This window comes from Pleurodeles waltl, chromosome 6, assembly GCF_031143425.1.
Source record: "Pleurodeles waltl isolate 20211129_DDA chromosome 6, aPleWal1.hap1.20221129, whole genome shotgun sequence".
Taxonomy (NCBI): Eukaryota; Metazoa; Chordata; class Amphibia; order Caudata; family Salamandridae; genus Pleurodeles; species Pleurodeles waltl.
This window is the reverse complement of record NC_090445.1, coordinates 329,192,521-329,207,641: the sequence shown is the minus strand read 5'-3', so window position 1 is coordinate 329,207,641 and position 15,121 is coordinate 329,192,521. Positions and strand designations below refer to the sequence as shown.

The window sequence follows — 15,121 nt, the reverse complement described above, 5'->3', positions numbered from 1 at the left end:
AAATGGAGTGGGACGAAAAAGACTGCCCAGGCCCTTCAGAACATGTGGAGAAGCACGGCCAATCCGGGGCTCGAGAATGACTGGGCCTGTCTTGGCGAGTCATCCTGAGAACTCAAAGAATCAAGGGTAGGGGGAAATGCGTTATGCAGCTCAGCTGAAAGTTTGACCCAAACTGAAACACATCCCCTGAGGCGCCCCTCAGCGGATCCTGTAGGACGCAGAACTTTTTCTGAGGCGACTAAGGAGTACCCTACCGAGCAAAGATGTCCTGGACTACCTCTGATAGGAGACACCACTTGTGATCGGCAAGAAAACACAGGTTCGCTGTTGACTCTATCATTCAGACATTCAGAGACCCCGCTAGGTGATTGGCGATGAGCGTGTGTCCAAGACCACAGTCTCAATGCTTCTAGCAAAAGTGAGACCCTACTACACCATGCTTGTTTGCATACCATATCCCAGTCATGTTGTCTATCAAGATCTGGATAGACGGCCCACGAGGGAAGGAAGGCCTTGAGTACGAAATGAACCGCGTGTAGTTCCAGCAGTTGAGGTGAAGAACTTTTTCTCTTCTGGAGACTAGAGGCCCCTAACCTTCAGATCCTCCAGGTGAGCGCCCAAACCTAAAGTGTCATCCGTCACTGCCATAGTCATGGTCAGAGGGGGAGTGAAGGCCATCCTATTAGATTTGCCTCGTTCCCTCATCAAGCTACTTCTGCTGCAGTGCTGGGCGAAATCATGATGGAGTCTGAGAGGTCTCCCCCATACTTGAGCCACTGCCTGTGGAGACCCCATTGCAGGGCCCTTGTGCCAATGTATTTGTGTGTGTGTGACTAGGTGAAAGAGGAAGGAAGCAGATCTAGGAACCACAGGACACTCACGACAGGGACTCTAGCGCCTTGGTGGAACAACGGAACAATCTTGTGGATATCTTGGACTCTCTGTAGCGTTAGGAAAGACATGTGAAGGGTGGTGTCCTGAAGTGAACTGGAGTCATTGTGAGGGCCACAAGTGAGATTTGGGCTCGCTGATCGAGAAGCCCAGGTCGAATAGTAGAGATGTTGTTGACTACAAGTGGCGCAACATCACATCTGATGAGCTGGCTTTGGAGATCAATCATCCAGGTACTGGGAACAGGGATACCTGATTGTCTAGAATGGATGGCAACCACTGCCATCATCTTTGTAAAGACTCTAGGTGTTAATGTCAAACCAATGGGCAGTACCACAAATTGGTAGCGCATAGAACCCACCACAATAGCAAGTGCTTCCAATGCGACTGCAGGATCGGGTTGTGAAAGTATGCCTCCTGCAGGTCAAGTGACACCATCCAGTTTCCAAGCTCCAATGCCAGTAGAACTTGAGCTTCGGGTCAGCATCTCTAACTTCTTCTTTCTGAGAAAGAAGTTTAGGCTCCTGACATCCAGAATTGGATGCAGGCCGCCATCCTTTTTGGGCACTAGGAAGTAACATGGGTAACAACCCTGATCCTTTTCCTTCTCTGAAAATTACTCCATCAAACAGCTTCAATTGGAGACAGAACCTGAAGGAAGGGAAGGGTGTATCCCTTTTCTTCACCCACTGGTCTGAAGTAATGGCCTTCCAAGCCAGAAGAAAACAGAACACCATCCCTCCCAAAGGCTCTGTGTGGGCTTTGGGAAGCAAACTAGGCTTGCTTTCTGGTGGTGCAGAGGAGGGAGAAGAGGAGGGATCCACAGACTTTACCTCTAACACAGGCCTTGCATTGTCAGATGAGAGGATTCTGTGGCTGCTGGAGTGCCTGTGTCTACTGTTGGGAGCAAAAGGATGAGCCTCTTCGGAAGCTGTGATAGTGGAGCAAAATACCTGAAATCCTTGGTTGAGGTGAAAGCTGAAGGCCCAAAGACCTGGCTGCAACCTTATATGACTTGAGCCACTCCTGCGCTAAGTCGGCCTTGTCCCCAAACATGCAGACACCATCAAAGAGGAGATTCAGTAGGTTAGCCTGGACATCTGAAGAAAAATTGGATGTCCTCAGCCAAGCGGGGTGTATTACTGTTACAGAGGCAGCCATGGCATGGGCGACAGAGTACAGGGTGTCCAGCCAGATCTGATGATGTGCTGGGAGGCATTCTGGCGATCTGCGATGATTTCTTGAAAAAATTATTTCATGTCAGCAGGAACTTGATGGAGAATCATTTGGCCATGTTCCTCCAGACATGATTGTAGCGAGCGAGAAAGCAGATGGGGTTCAGAGACTTCAAGGCCCTACACTCTACAGAAAAGATTTTCCTGCCCCAGGCCTCCAAATGTTTTGACTCCTTGTCAGAGGGTACTGTAGGGAAGCCACTGCCCAAATGGACCCACAAACAAGAATCCTGGATGACTAAGCTCTCTGGGAAGGGTGCATGGCTAGAAAGGCTCAATCGAGTAACGATGAAAAACAAGCCTATTGACCACCGGAGCAGAAGAAGGCTTCACTCATGCTGCCATGACAGGTTCCAGTAATGCACCAGTGAAGGGGAGAAGGGAGTCGGAAGAAGCTTATGAGGGCAAGAGTACCTCAGGGAGAACATTCATCTTCATTTCGGTCATTGGCAATTGAAGATCTAACACCTCTGTGGCATTAAGCATGACTATATGCAAATATATGACTTCTGGCATTGATTGTCGAGTGGGGAAGTCCACAGCCAGCTCTGGCAAGGTACATGCCTTGAGCCCGTCCTGAAATAAGTCACCATCTCAGAAATGTCACATGGTGAGAATCCGTGCAAATATATAATGGAGACGTGATCTATAAGATTCCTCTTCAAGTAACTGCTGTGCCTCTCTGCGGGGTGAATTGAGGCTCAGCCTCAGGCAATGGTGTCATCAGCGTCGTGTCTGGACCAGAGGTGGTGACAGTGCTGGAGGCTGCAGCAGTGGAGGTGGAGGCGGCAAGGCGCCGTCCATGGCATCGGCTGCAGAGAAGCAGAGTGTGGAGCAAAGCAATGTGAAGAAGGTATTGGAGTTGGAATTGCAATGCAAAAGTATGGCAGCTGAAGAAGCATGAAGAGTGGTAGATGCAATGGGGCCATCAGGCCTGAAGGAGCACCAGATGACATTGGGGCCTTGGCGAAGATCAAATACATCCCATTGAGGAATGCAGCCAGGTCCGATCCTGGAGTAGGGAACTCAGGAATGGCTGAACTTGGTGTCTCAACAGATGTTTTAATCGGTGCCGTAGGGTCTAGCAGTCGAGGTCTGCATGGAGGATGAGAAGGGCTGTGCAGAAGATCCATGGCATCAAGTCAACATGCTCTGGTTCTGAGGGAGAAGGTCCTGTGGAAGACTGAGAGCAAAGAGGAGGCTTATCTTTTGATTTCTTTTTCTCCTTCCTTCTGTTTTTTCACCTCTTTTTAGCCAAAGATGAAGATGGGGAGTGGGAACAGTGCTGAGAATGCTTACAGCACCAATGGTCATTCTAGGGCCTTGAAGAGCTTGGCCTCCTGCTCCTTGATGGCCTTGGGATGCATACTGAGACACAAGGAGCAGGTCTTCGAATTTCGGTCGGACCCGAAGCACCATAGACAATATGGTGGTTATCTGATGGACATCTGTCCCTTACAAACCCTGCAAGGTTTAAACCCAGACTCATTGGGAGGAGACATGGTACTCAGGGGAGTAGCTTCAGTGGAGGTGTTTTGGATGTTACACTACCCCAATGTGTCTTGTGATAAGTAGCTGGGTGCAGGTGCTTTTAGTCTGGTATGGGGAGGTAAGTGTTGGATTTCACTGGGTATTTTTACATTTTTACATAAACACCAACAAAAACTGACACACACTCTCTCCCTCTCGCTGTTTGGAAAGACTTCAAATATTTTATTGGTTTTTGTTTAAATACGGCAATTTTATTGATTTTACATACTGAGTATCATCCAATTTGACAGAGTCATCAATAACACAATGACTCTGGAGCACAGATGTATATAAAACAGTCATTACAAACCACAGACCCATGATGACTGTAGTCCATAGAAAGCACACCATTTCCACCATATTTTATTATGTTTCTGAGGACAGCCACTGTCCTGCCATTTGATAAAGTTTGTTTTGACCAATGACTTTGTGTTTCACCACTGCGCATATTAGTTGCTCAATGTTCACCAGTAGCACATGGTATGTTTTGTTCAGTTGAGCTGCCTATTGGCTTTGACATGCTGTATCCAGTCTAGCCGCCTATTGGCTTTGACATTGCATGCCTATTGACTTTGACATGATGTATTCAATTTAGCTGCCTATTGACTTTGACATGCTATTAGATATTCTGCCTATTGGCTTTGACATGATATCATATATTACATTTTGTATTCAGCTTAACTGCCTATTGGCTTTGACATGATATTATATATTACACTTTGTATTCAGCTCCGCTGCCTATTGGCTTTGACATGATATTATACATTGCATTTTATATTCAGCTCAGCTGCCTATGGGCTTTGACATGATATAAGACATTGCATTTTGTATTCAGCTTAGATGCCTATTGGCTTTGACATGACACTAGACATTGCATTTGATATTTAGGTTAGCTGCCTATTGCCTTTAACATGACATTGCATTTGATATTTAGGTTAGCTGCCCATTGCCTTTAACGTGGAGTTAGACATGGCAGTTGAGAATCTAAGCTGTATTTTTCCAAGCTGTGTTTTTGCACCAGAGAACCAAGATGTTTTGCTCTCACAGTAGACTAGACCTGATAAGAGAGAGTACATGGGCGTCGTTTCTCTTCCCTTGAGCTTGGGAACAGGAGTAGTCTTGGAGACCTGGCCAGTCTCCAAAAGGCTTGCTCAGTTTCCCGGGTCTGAGAGGAGGGGGCACACCTTTGTAACGAATGTAACAGGCTGCAGAGAGTGAGATTCGAATCTGCCGGACCTCGTGCTGGAGCTTGGCGCCAGCTGCCAGCATCCCGTGTGGGTAGATGACACTCTTTCTCGCGGCTGACAGGGGTCATCAGCTTGCAGACCTTAGAAAGATGTAGCTGTAAATAGTTCCTACACGGTGAAGTATTTGTTTTGCTTTGCATTCAATATTTTATAAATATAACCTGCTGTGTATATTGCAAACTGATATATTTTGTTTGATTAACGCGGACTTGAAAGCTACTAATTCGTCATTCATTCATAAACATTGTGGTTGGGGAAGAATAAAATAACAATAAAAGTCTTCTTTGACCTCAGAAGTGCATTTCTGTTGTGTTATGTTAGTGCTTAGAAACTAAATAAGAGGAAAGCACTACAATTGGTACCTGGAGTCGTGGGGTCGGTCATTAAGAGGTGATTAAAGGGTTTGACGAGTTAGTAGATTTCTAAGTGCACACTTTAAAAGTGTAATTGTTTTTTGTTGTTTGGAGAATTACAGAAATTGTTTTCTGTTTGGAGAATCACAGTAGCACGGCAGACCATGTCTGAGAATACATGTGTTGATGAACTGCCTGATGGTGCTAAGAAAAACTGTGAATTGTTTTCTGTTTGGGGAATTACAGAAGAAAATGCATGTGTAGCTAAAAGGCCTGATAATGTTTTGAGAAATAATTCCCGTTGTATATATGTAGAAAACGTGTGTTTTGGAAGTAATGATGACAGAAAGGTCTGGATACCTTTATCTGCTTACAGAGAAATGCAGGAGAAATGTAGGAAGTTGGAACATGAAAATAGGAATTTACGTGAGCAAATTAGCCAGGATACGATAATTCAAAATTATGCTGAAAGTTATAAAAATGAAGAATCTTTCTTGTCCCATTCCAGTAATGAGGGGGTTAAGACAGCTCCGAGCTGCACTGAGTTTCCGTGTGAGCCAGGGTTTTTGGCAGATAAAATGCATTCCTTAACTGATAACATGGACGAGAGAGCTCAGAATGTGATTTACGAGTTACCGTTGCAAAATGCACAAGTAAAACTAAGGATTTTAGAGCAAGACACCCCGAGTTTCATTAGCTTGTTTGATTTTTGGAAAAAGAATAGCCCTCATTTGAGAGAAATCCTAACACTTTTGTACATGGTCACTGTGAAAAATAATATGCAGCTGCGCGCTTGTGATTTGGCAAATGAAATAATGCAGACTTTAGGTTTCTGCGCAGTGCAAGAAGGAAATACTGATGTACATGTAAATCAAGAACAAGGAAAGAAAATAGTGCCCCTAGCTAGAATCATACAATGGATCTGGTACTTGCAAGACAGGGCTAGAGTACCACAGATAAAAGAATTACCGATGAAACTGTGTGCACCATTTGAATTCGTGTCCACTGAAGATAAAAAGCATGTTTGTTTTACTAATGATTCATTGACTGAAATGTTGTTTTCTGGCACCGTAGAAGGAACAGCGTTGTATAATGTGTGTCAGATTTTAAAGCAAGAGCTACGTGAGATGTGTCATTTTTATGCTGATTTTTGGTTCTTTGATAATGTTTTAGCACCTAACTGGTTCAATTACCTTGCAGATGTTAATGAGAAAAATGCAGAGAGAGAAGTGTTCACCCAGAATTCTGCCTTAGTGGGGATAGCTATGTGGGTGCCCCAGAAATGTGAAAAGGCCACTTACAGGTGGGCAGAGATGAGAGAGATGCCCATTCCCCTAGATTTGATAAAAACTGTGCAGCATGCACAAAAGCAATCTGTCATGCAAGCAGTCACAGAGCAGTTGGGGAGAGGAAAGTTACCAGGACAGAAATGGCAAATTGATCAGGTTTTAGGGAAAGTGATTGCTGCAAATTACCAAGGAAAAATCGAAATTATGCTGATACCTAGAAAAGAATCTGATTTATTCATACAAATTGGAGACAGAATGGCCCAAATTGACAAAAGTGCAGTGAATGGAGGTTTGGTAAAGAATGAGTCTGCCCCAGCCCTTCTGACAGTGCAAGAAAAAGGAAGCTGTGGCGCAGCAGATAAAAACCTCAGTGCTGATGTGTGGGCTGAAGCCCCAAGTGATCCTCCAGAACCTGCAGAAAATATAACAAAGGGCCTCAAAAACGTCCTGCTGATTATAAAACAGGGAAAGAAAGAGGAAGGGTGCAGTTTAAATGAAAAATGTTATTTGCAAGAAAAGTCATACTTGTTTCTTTTGCAGATCCTACCACGTTTCGCCACTGTCCCTGAGTGCGCTGTGTGGTCCCCCTTCCGGTGTGTGCGTGTGGGGTCGGGGAAGGGACCGAATCCCCAACCTGAACCTGGCTGAGTAAAGTGCCAGCACCATGGATCCATTTTGCGCAAACTGCGCCTTCAGTTCAAGTTCAACTTGTTTGCTGTGTTTTTTTTTTTTCCCCTCTCGTATGGAACTCTGACTTTTGCTTACCTTCCAGAAAACCTTTCAGGTGGACCGTGCCTCTTTACATGAGCAGAATTCATGCCACATTAAATTGCTAACACTGTTGAATTAGAGACTCATTCAGAGAAAAAAAAAAAAAAAAAAAAAATTTGGCCAGTCTTTTCTATGTAGATGTATCTGATATGAAAGGTTATGAGATCAATGTGTTAATTCACTTCTATTGCTTTACAGGGATTGCTTTGATCATAATGTTTTTGTTTTTTGTGCTGATGTTTTTTTTTTGTTTGTTTGAAATATGAGATATGTGAAACAAAAATTCATTGGTCAAAGGGCGGAATGTCCTGCCATTTGATAAAGTTTGTTTTGACCAATGACTTTGTGTTTCACCACTGCGCATATTAGTTGCTCAATGTTCACCAGTAGCACATGGTATGTTTTGTTCAGTTGAGCTGCCTATTGGCTTTGACATGCTGTATCCAGTCTAGCCGCCTATTGGCTTTGACATTGCATGCCTATTGACTTTGACATGATGTATTCAATTTAGCTGCCTATTGACTTTGACATGCTATTAGATATTCTGCCTATTGGCTTTGACATGATATCATATATTACATTTTGTATTCAGCTTAACTGCCTATTGGCTTTGACATGATATTATATATTACACTTTGTATTCAGCTCCGCTGCCTATTGGCTTTGACATGATATTATACATTGCATTTTATATTCAGCTCAGCTGCCTATGGGCTTTGACATGATATAAGACATTGCATTTTGTATTCAGCTTAGATGCCTATTGGCTTTGACATGACACTAGACATTGCATTTGATATTTAGGTTAGCTGCCTATTGCCTTTAACATGACATTGCATTTGATATTTAGGTTAGCTGCCCATTGCCTTTAACGTGGAGTTAGACATGGCAGTTGAGAATCTAAGCTGTATTTTTCCAAGCTGTGTTTTTGCACCAGAGAACCAAGATGTTTTGCTCTCACAGTAGACTAGACCTGATAAGAGAGAGTACATGGGCGTCGTTTCTCTTCCCTTGAGCTTGGGAACAGGAGTAGTCTTGGAGACCTGGCCAGTCTCCAAAAGGCTTGCTCAGTTTCCCGGGTCTGAGAGGAGGGGGCACACCTTTGTAACGAATGTAACAGGCTGCAGAGAGTGAGATTCGAATCTGCCGGACCTCGTGCTGGAGCTTGGCGCCAGCTGCCAGCATCCCGTGTGGGTATATGACACTCTTTCTCGCGGCTGACAGGGGTCATCAGCTTGCAGACCTTAGAAAGATGTAGCTGTAAATAGTTCCTACACGGTGAAGTATTTGTTTTGCTTTGCATTCAATATTTTATAAATATAACCTGCTGTGTATATTGCAAACTGATATATTTTGTTTGATTAACGCGGACTTGAAAGCTACTAATTCGTCATTCATTCATAAACATTGTGGTTGGGGAAGAATAAAATAACAATAAAAGTCTTCTTTGACCTCAGAAGTGCATTTCTGTTGTGTTATGTTAGTGCTTAGAAACTAAATAAGAGGAAAGCACTACAGCCACATGCCTCGTATATTGTTTTTTCTTGGCAAGCACACCAGTCCACTCCTTTACGCCATAGTTGCAATGGGGTGGTGAGGGGCGTTTCCACCGGGGAGCGACATCTCTCTTAGCCACTATACACACCATTACTATAAAGGCCCTCTCAGAGCAGGGTCTCCCCAGTGCCTCCGAAAGACCCAACAGTACTATCTTGGAGTCCATGTCAATGGAGCTTCCCAAAACCGTTGATAGTTCATGACCCAACCCCAAAAAAGCGCAACACAGGGCAACTCCAGACCATATGGTAAAAGTCTGCAGCAGGGAGGATGCAGCGGACACAGGCCGGTTGGGCTGGCCAGGCCAGCTGCAGTATGCAGCAGTGGGAAAGGGTGGACATGTGCAGATAACTGATTTGGCTCATACGCAGGCGGGAGGAAATCATCAGTTACTGAGGGGCCTGACAGTTCGCCTACCCAGCCCTCCCATTTCTCTCTTAGGATGGTGAGGTCGTCAGGAGCATTAATAATCAAGGAGATGTAGATGCGGCCCATGAGGATTTTGACTTCAAGCAGGCTAAGTTCAGGAAGCGGGGTTTTTAAGAGAAGATGAGTTAGCAAAGCATGTTGGTGTTGGAGAAAGCAATAAAACTGCGTATGTGAAAAGGTGTACTGATCTTGTAATTCTTGAAAGGACATCAACGCTCCCCCCTCGATATATGCCCCCCAAATATGCTATCCTTCTACGGTCCCAGTGGACGAATCTTTCAAGGCTGGACACCTGCTGGAGCCAGGTGCCCTGCCAAAGGAGGGTCAGGGCTGTCAGGCGGTGATCACAGAAGATGAAGCACAGTGCTGCCCTACAGCACATCACAGCCACATGGGTGCACAGTGGAAAAGTTAGGGCTATGCGACCGCCATAAAGTAGATCAAGGAGACCTTCAAAGCCTGTAAGGTGGAGTTCTAGGCGGTAGGCTGGGTCTTCCCCACCCCTCTGTAAACTATTCATATATGGACACAAAGTGCGCAGATAAATAATAGGCATAGACATCTAACACACCCAGTCCACCGTTTAAGGAAGATTTATGCATGGGTTTAAATGCCAAATGATGGAGCTTACCAACCCATATAAAGGAAGTGAGTTTGGAGGTCAGGGAACAGAACCACCCCGGGGGCTCATATAAGAACAGTTGGACAGAATGTACAAATAGCGGGGGAAGGCACATTATTTTAAATAATGCATTGTGACCCATTGGATTGAGAGATAACTGGTGCCACCTACGGATGTCTCGATCTAGGGATGTAGCCAAGGGCTGAAAGTTGAGGGTCTAGGCCAGAGGGCAGACACAAGGATTCCCAAGTAAGGAAGGAGTTTGGTCTAAGAGGTATGTCATGGAGCCAGTGTCGTCCCACTGCGTCCCGAGACACTTCTACTAATAAAGATTTACACCTATAGACTCGTAGGCCTAAGGCTTCTGCATATGGCAAAGGATCTCCAGGCAGCGAGGACTGGAGGACGAAGGATCAGTGAGAAAGAGGAGAATGTTTTCAGGGTAAAGGGCAATTCGATCCTCAAACCCAGTGTCACACCTCCAGCCCAAGATTTGCTTGTCGCAGTGGATCAAGTGAGCCAGCCGCTGAATAGCTAAGGCAAACAATAGGAGGGAAAGAGGGCAGCCTTGTCTTTGTACCCCGTTGGATTGGGAAGGAGGAGGATAGAATTTTGTTGACACAAACCCAGGTCATAGGAGTGTGCTGTATAGAAGTTTCACCATTCAACGGAATAGTAGGCCAAGTCCAGCCCACAGGAGAACAGTGTCTAAGAAGACCAGGAGACCGTATGAAAGGCCTTGTAGAAGTCTACTAAAAGAAGGGCCATGTCACGATCTAGGCAATGGGCCTGAGAAAGGACCAGTTACACTTAACAAATACAATGATGAGTACTTCTGCCCAGCATAAAGCTGTATTGGTGTGGGTGAATAAGATGAGGGAGAGTTTGTTGCAACCTGCTTGCCAGAACTTGGGCAAAGATTTTAATTTCAGCATTGATGAGCAAGATAGTAGAGAACTAGTCCACAGGAAGTTCCGCTTTTGCAAGAACCACTATGGTGGCACAGTAAAGATCAGAGGGCAATGACCCTTGTTTTATCGGCTACACATACAAGGCCAATGGGTGCGGTGTCAAAATAGTACAAACTTTCTTATAGCATTCGTCAGGAAAGCCATCTGGACCAGGCAATGTCCCTGTTCGGAGCCCCGAGATGGCCTGATTACCTTCTTCAGTTATAAGAGCCTGGTTGAGGTCCCAGGGGAGGGGGCTAGGGATGGAAGATTGAGGGATGTCCAGGAGAAGAGGATGCTTGACCACTAGTGGGAGTGCATTATTTAAAGGTCATGGTAAAATGCTGCGAATGTGCAGGCAATCTCCATCAGATCCTCCTGAAGGAGGTCTGCTGTGTCCCTGATGGCTGGTTCTATTCCAGTAGAGACATTACGGATTGCCAACCAGTATAGCAATTTACTAGACTTATCACCTTGTTTGTAGACTCTTTGGGTCTAGGATTTCTAGCATTGCTTTGCCTCCTCAAGGGAGAACCCCCGACTCGACTGAGCTATTGCCAGGAGACGTTTTGTCCCCCCTGGGTCTGTGTCACCCACCTGACATTCCAAGGCGAGGATCTGAAATTCCAGGTCTGTCACTTGTGCTTGTCGGAGGGAGTCCAGTCAGCGCACGTAGTCCTTTAGTATTCCCCTCAGGGTAGATTGTCATGCTGCCCGCAGTGTGGTCGCGGAGGGACCAAAGCCTAGGTTGGTGTGGAAAAATGGTGGTTATTTTACATAATAATGTGCTTTCTCCAATTAGTACCCCTACCAATCCGCATTCATCTCCCTTTCCGCTGCCCCTCAAGCCCCTCTTGTGCGCCCTTATGGTCAGATAGTGTATAACATTATGGGGGTCATTCTAACTTCGGCGGGCGGCGGAGGCCGCCCGCCAAAGTTCCCCCGCCAGAACACCGCAGCGCGGTCAAATGACTGCCGCAGTGATTCTGACTTTCCCGCTGGGCGGGCGGGCGACCGGCAAAAGGCCGCCCGCCCACCCAGCGGGAAAGCACCAGCAACGAGGAAGCCGGCTCCGAATGGAGCCGGCGGAGTTGCTGGTGTGCGACGGGTGCAGTTGCACCCGTCGCGATTTTCAGTGTCTGCCACACAGACACTGAAAATCAATGTGGGGCCCTGTTAGGGGGCCCACGACACCCGTTCCCGCCAGCCAGGTTCTGGCGGTGAAAACCGCCAGAACCAGGCTGGCGGGAAGGGCGTCGGAATTCCCATGGCGGCGCTGCTTGCAGCGCCGCCGTGGAGGATTCCCTGGGGCAGCGTGAAGCCGGAGGGAAACCGCCGGCTTCCGTTTTCTGACCGCGGCTTTACCGCCGCGGTCAGAATGCCCCCAGAAGCACCGCCAGCCTGTTGGCGGTGCTTCCTCCGTCACCTATCCTGGCGGTCTATGACCGCCAGGGTAGGAATGACCCCCTATGTACCAGTGTGATTGTTGGAAAATATGAAGCTCACTCACCACCTCCCCTCCGCACCACATTAATGACCAAGCTATGCCCCCAATGGTACTGCACATTGATTTCAATTTGGTGAGGAAAATTCAGTAAGAGAGTGAAGCTCCAGATCTGCGTCAAGGAGATGGAACAAAGGGAACTGATGTCAATGCTCCGGAGTGGGTACTTTATTGGCTCAGTCATGTCACTTGATGCCATTCCGGTGCCAGCTGAGGTCAGCGCCCACTACAGGCGAAATTCTTGCTTTGAAGTTCCCTGGATCGATTCTGATGTCTGGGGATTGTTCTACAGTTGAGGAATCTGCAGGTAGACGTATCCATCAGAAAGGCAACTTCAAGATGCTCACTCTGGCCCACTTTTTGCCCTGAATGAAGTAGACTGGATGGGGACATTGGATCTGCAGGACACTTATTTCTACATTCACGTCCTGCAGTCCCACATGCATTACGTTCAGTTTCAGGTAGGCCATGAACACTATCAACTCTTAGTGCTTCCCTTCATCCTTCTCCAGTATCCTCCGGGCATTCACGACCATGATGGGCGTGGCTGCGGACCTCCCTTGGAAGTTGGAAATACCAGTCTTCCCATACCTCAACAACTGGTTTCTGAAGGTGTGCTCACCTCAGACCATCATGGGCCACCTCCATATGAAGGCCAACCTGTTGCCATCACTAGAGTTTTCTATCAATGTTCTGAAATCACACCTGACTCCTTGATTGGAGCCATCCTGGACACAGTGTTTTTCCAAGCCTTTCCTCTGCCTCTAAGAGTCCAGAACATTCAAGCTATGATCCCGATTTTTCAACCTTTGGTCTGGGTCTCAGTGAGAATGGCTCTGAGACCTCTTGTCCCCTCCATCCTGCATGTGGACTATGTCAGTTGGCACATTTGGGCAGTAGGATCTGAAGTCTCAGTGGGCTCAGGACCATGGAAGCCTGTCAGATTCTATCCAGGTTTCAGAACAGACTGCAAAAGATCGGCAGGGGTGGTACTGTACCACACTTGGACCAGTTGCAGACCCCGCTCCCTACCCCACCCAGAGCTGAAAGAGCTAATGGTTGTGACAGATGAATCATTGCTGGGTTAGGGAGGTCGCCTGGGAGTGGTGGAGATCAGAGAACTTTGGATGTCTCCCTGCACTTCAACTTGTTAGAGTTGCACGTGTTTCACTTGACAGTGAAAACCTTCCTTCTGTCCCTCAAGGGGGAAGGGGAGCAGGGCCTCATGGTCAACAACGCCGCCATGTGGCACTGCAACAAACAGGCCAAAGCGTGGTTATGCATCTTGTGCCTTGAGGCTTTGTGCCTCTACTACTAGTTGAATCTTCAGGGCATCTCCCTGGTCATGCATTACCTGGTAGGATCTTTAAACACCAGGGCGGAAGAGCTCAGCTGGCATTGCCTAGTGGTTCACAAATGGAGGCTGCACTCATAGGTAGCACAGGGTGTCTCCTAACAATGGGGAGACCTCTACTTCAAACTTTTTGCCACTGCAGAGAATGCACAGTGTCCAAGTTTTTATGCGCTGGAGTTCCCAAGACAGGTCTCACTCAAAGATGGCTTTTGCCTGGATCAGAGCTCACAGCTCATGTATGGCTTCCCACCTCTGCCTCTTCTGCCCAAAGTTTTGAAGAACATGAGGAATGACTGGGCCCAATTAATTTTAGTGGCTCAAGATTGGACAAGGGGAGTGTGGTATCTGAAACTTCTAGTGTTGTGGGGTTATTTTAGAATTTACACGGGCACATAATTTTAGCTGTAGGCCTGCAGCGTGTGCCCTTTCACCTAGTTGCATTTCATTTTATTCCTCTTATTATTTTAGCACAAGCTTCATTTTAGTGGAAATGTTTTATTATTTTTATTAGTTGCCGTTTCACACAAAATTTGTTATTAATTTCTTTGTATGATATTTTCATCCTGTGCTCAACCCAAAGATGAGCATGATAGCACGTCTGGGCAGTTCTTGGAACATCAAATGTGTTTTTTTATAAAACACCACTCTGCCCCAATCACCTTAGAGGGGACATTCCAGTCAGCTTGCCATCTCATGCTGCACATTGTCATCGCAATTTCTGCTGAAACTCTGCGCCTTCGTCATCTATGAGGGAGGACTCCCAGCAGACTAACAGACCTCTTTTCTACCTATAGTACAGGTATGGGGATTGGGTTCTTTCCGGGGACTAGATGGGCAGATTGGGGTTAACACTGCTATTGCTCTCATGTAGAATCTTAGTGGTGCAGGTAAGGATTTTATAATCACTATTGTGATAGTATGGTGGACTCTTCCTCTGTCACTGTTCTAATGCTATTGTGTTTCATCATCCTAATAATCACACTTCATGCCTTTTTATATAGAATGCAACCAAATCATTCCTCTGTTTGTCTTTGCAAGTATGAGACATGTATAACTGAGACAAGGGGGTATGATCTCTTCCACCACGACTTCCCTGAGAAGTCTTAGAGTGTCATGCGATAGGCTACCACAATAACCTTTACCCTTGGGTACTAGCTAGCCAAAAGGGTTAGGCCATCAGCTGTCACACCGTGAAGGATCAGACTCAGTCCCCCACGCTTGGTGGTGCTGCCACCCAAAATCCAGCAGTCTTGTTGGTACAATGAGCGTCCTGCAACATGACACGGCCAACGCTGGTTAGGCACTAACTATACAGATCTCCCAAGTATCTCTGCCTAATTGCATGCAAAGGCACCCTAATTACCTTATACTTTGATGTCTGTGGTATTA

The 15,121-nt window shown here is 46.3% G+C and overlaps 1 long non-coding RNA gene across 1 annotated transcript in view; it reads left to right on the top strand.

Moving 5' to 3' along the window:
- LOC138299693 (uncharacterized) overlaps positions 1–8,782 on the top strand; it is a 331,880-nt gene extending 323,098 nt beyond the window's left edge. Inside the window, exon 5 of the long non-coding RNA XR_011204811.1 lies at positions 7,086–8,782. This is a non-coding gene — a long non-coding RNA (uncharacterized lncRNA). The remainder of the gene's footprint in view (positions 1–7,085) is intronic.
- The last annotated feature ends 6,339 nt before the right edge of the window (positions 8,783–15,121 follow it).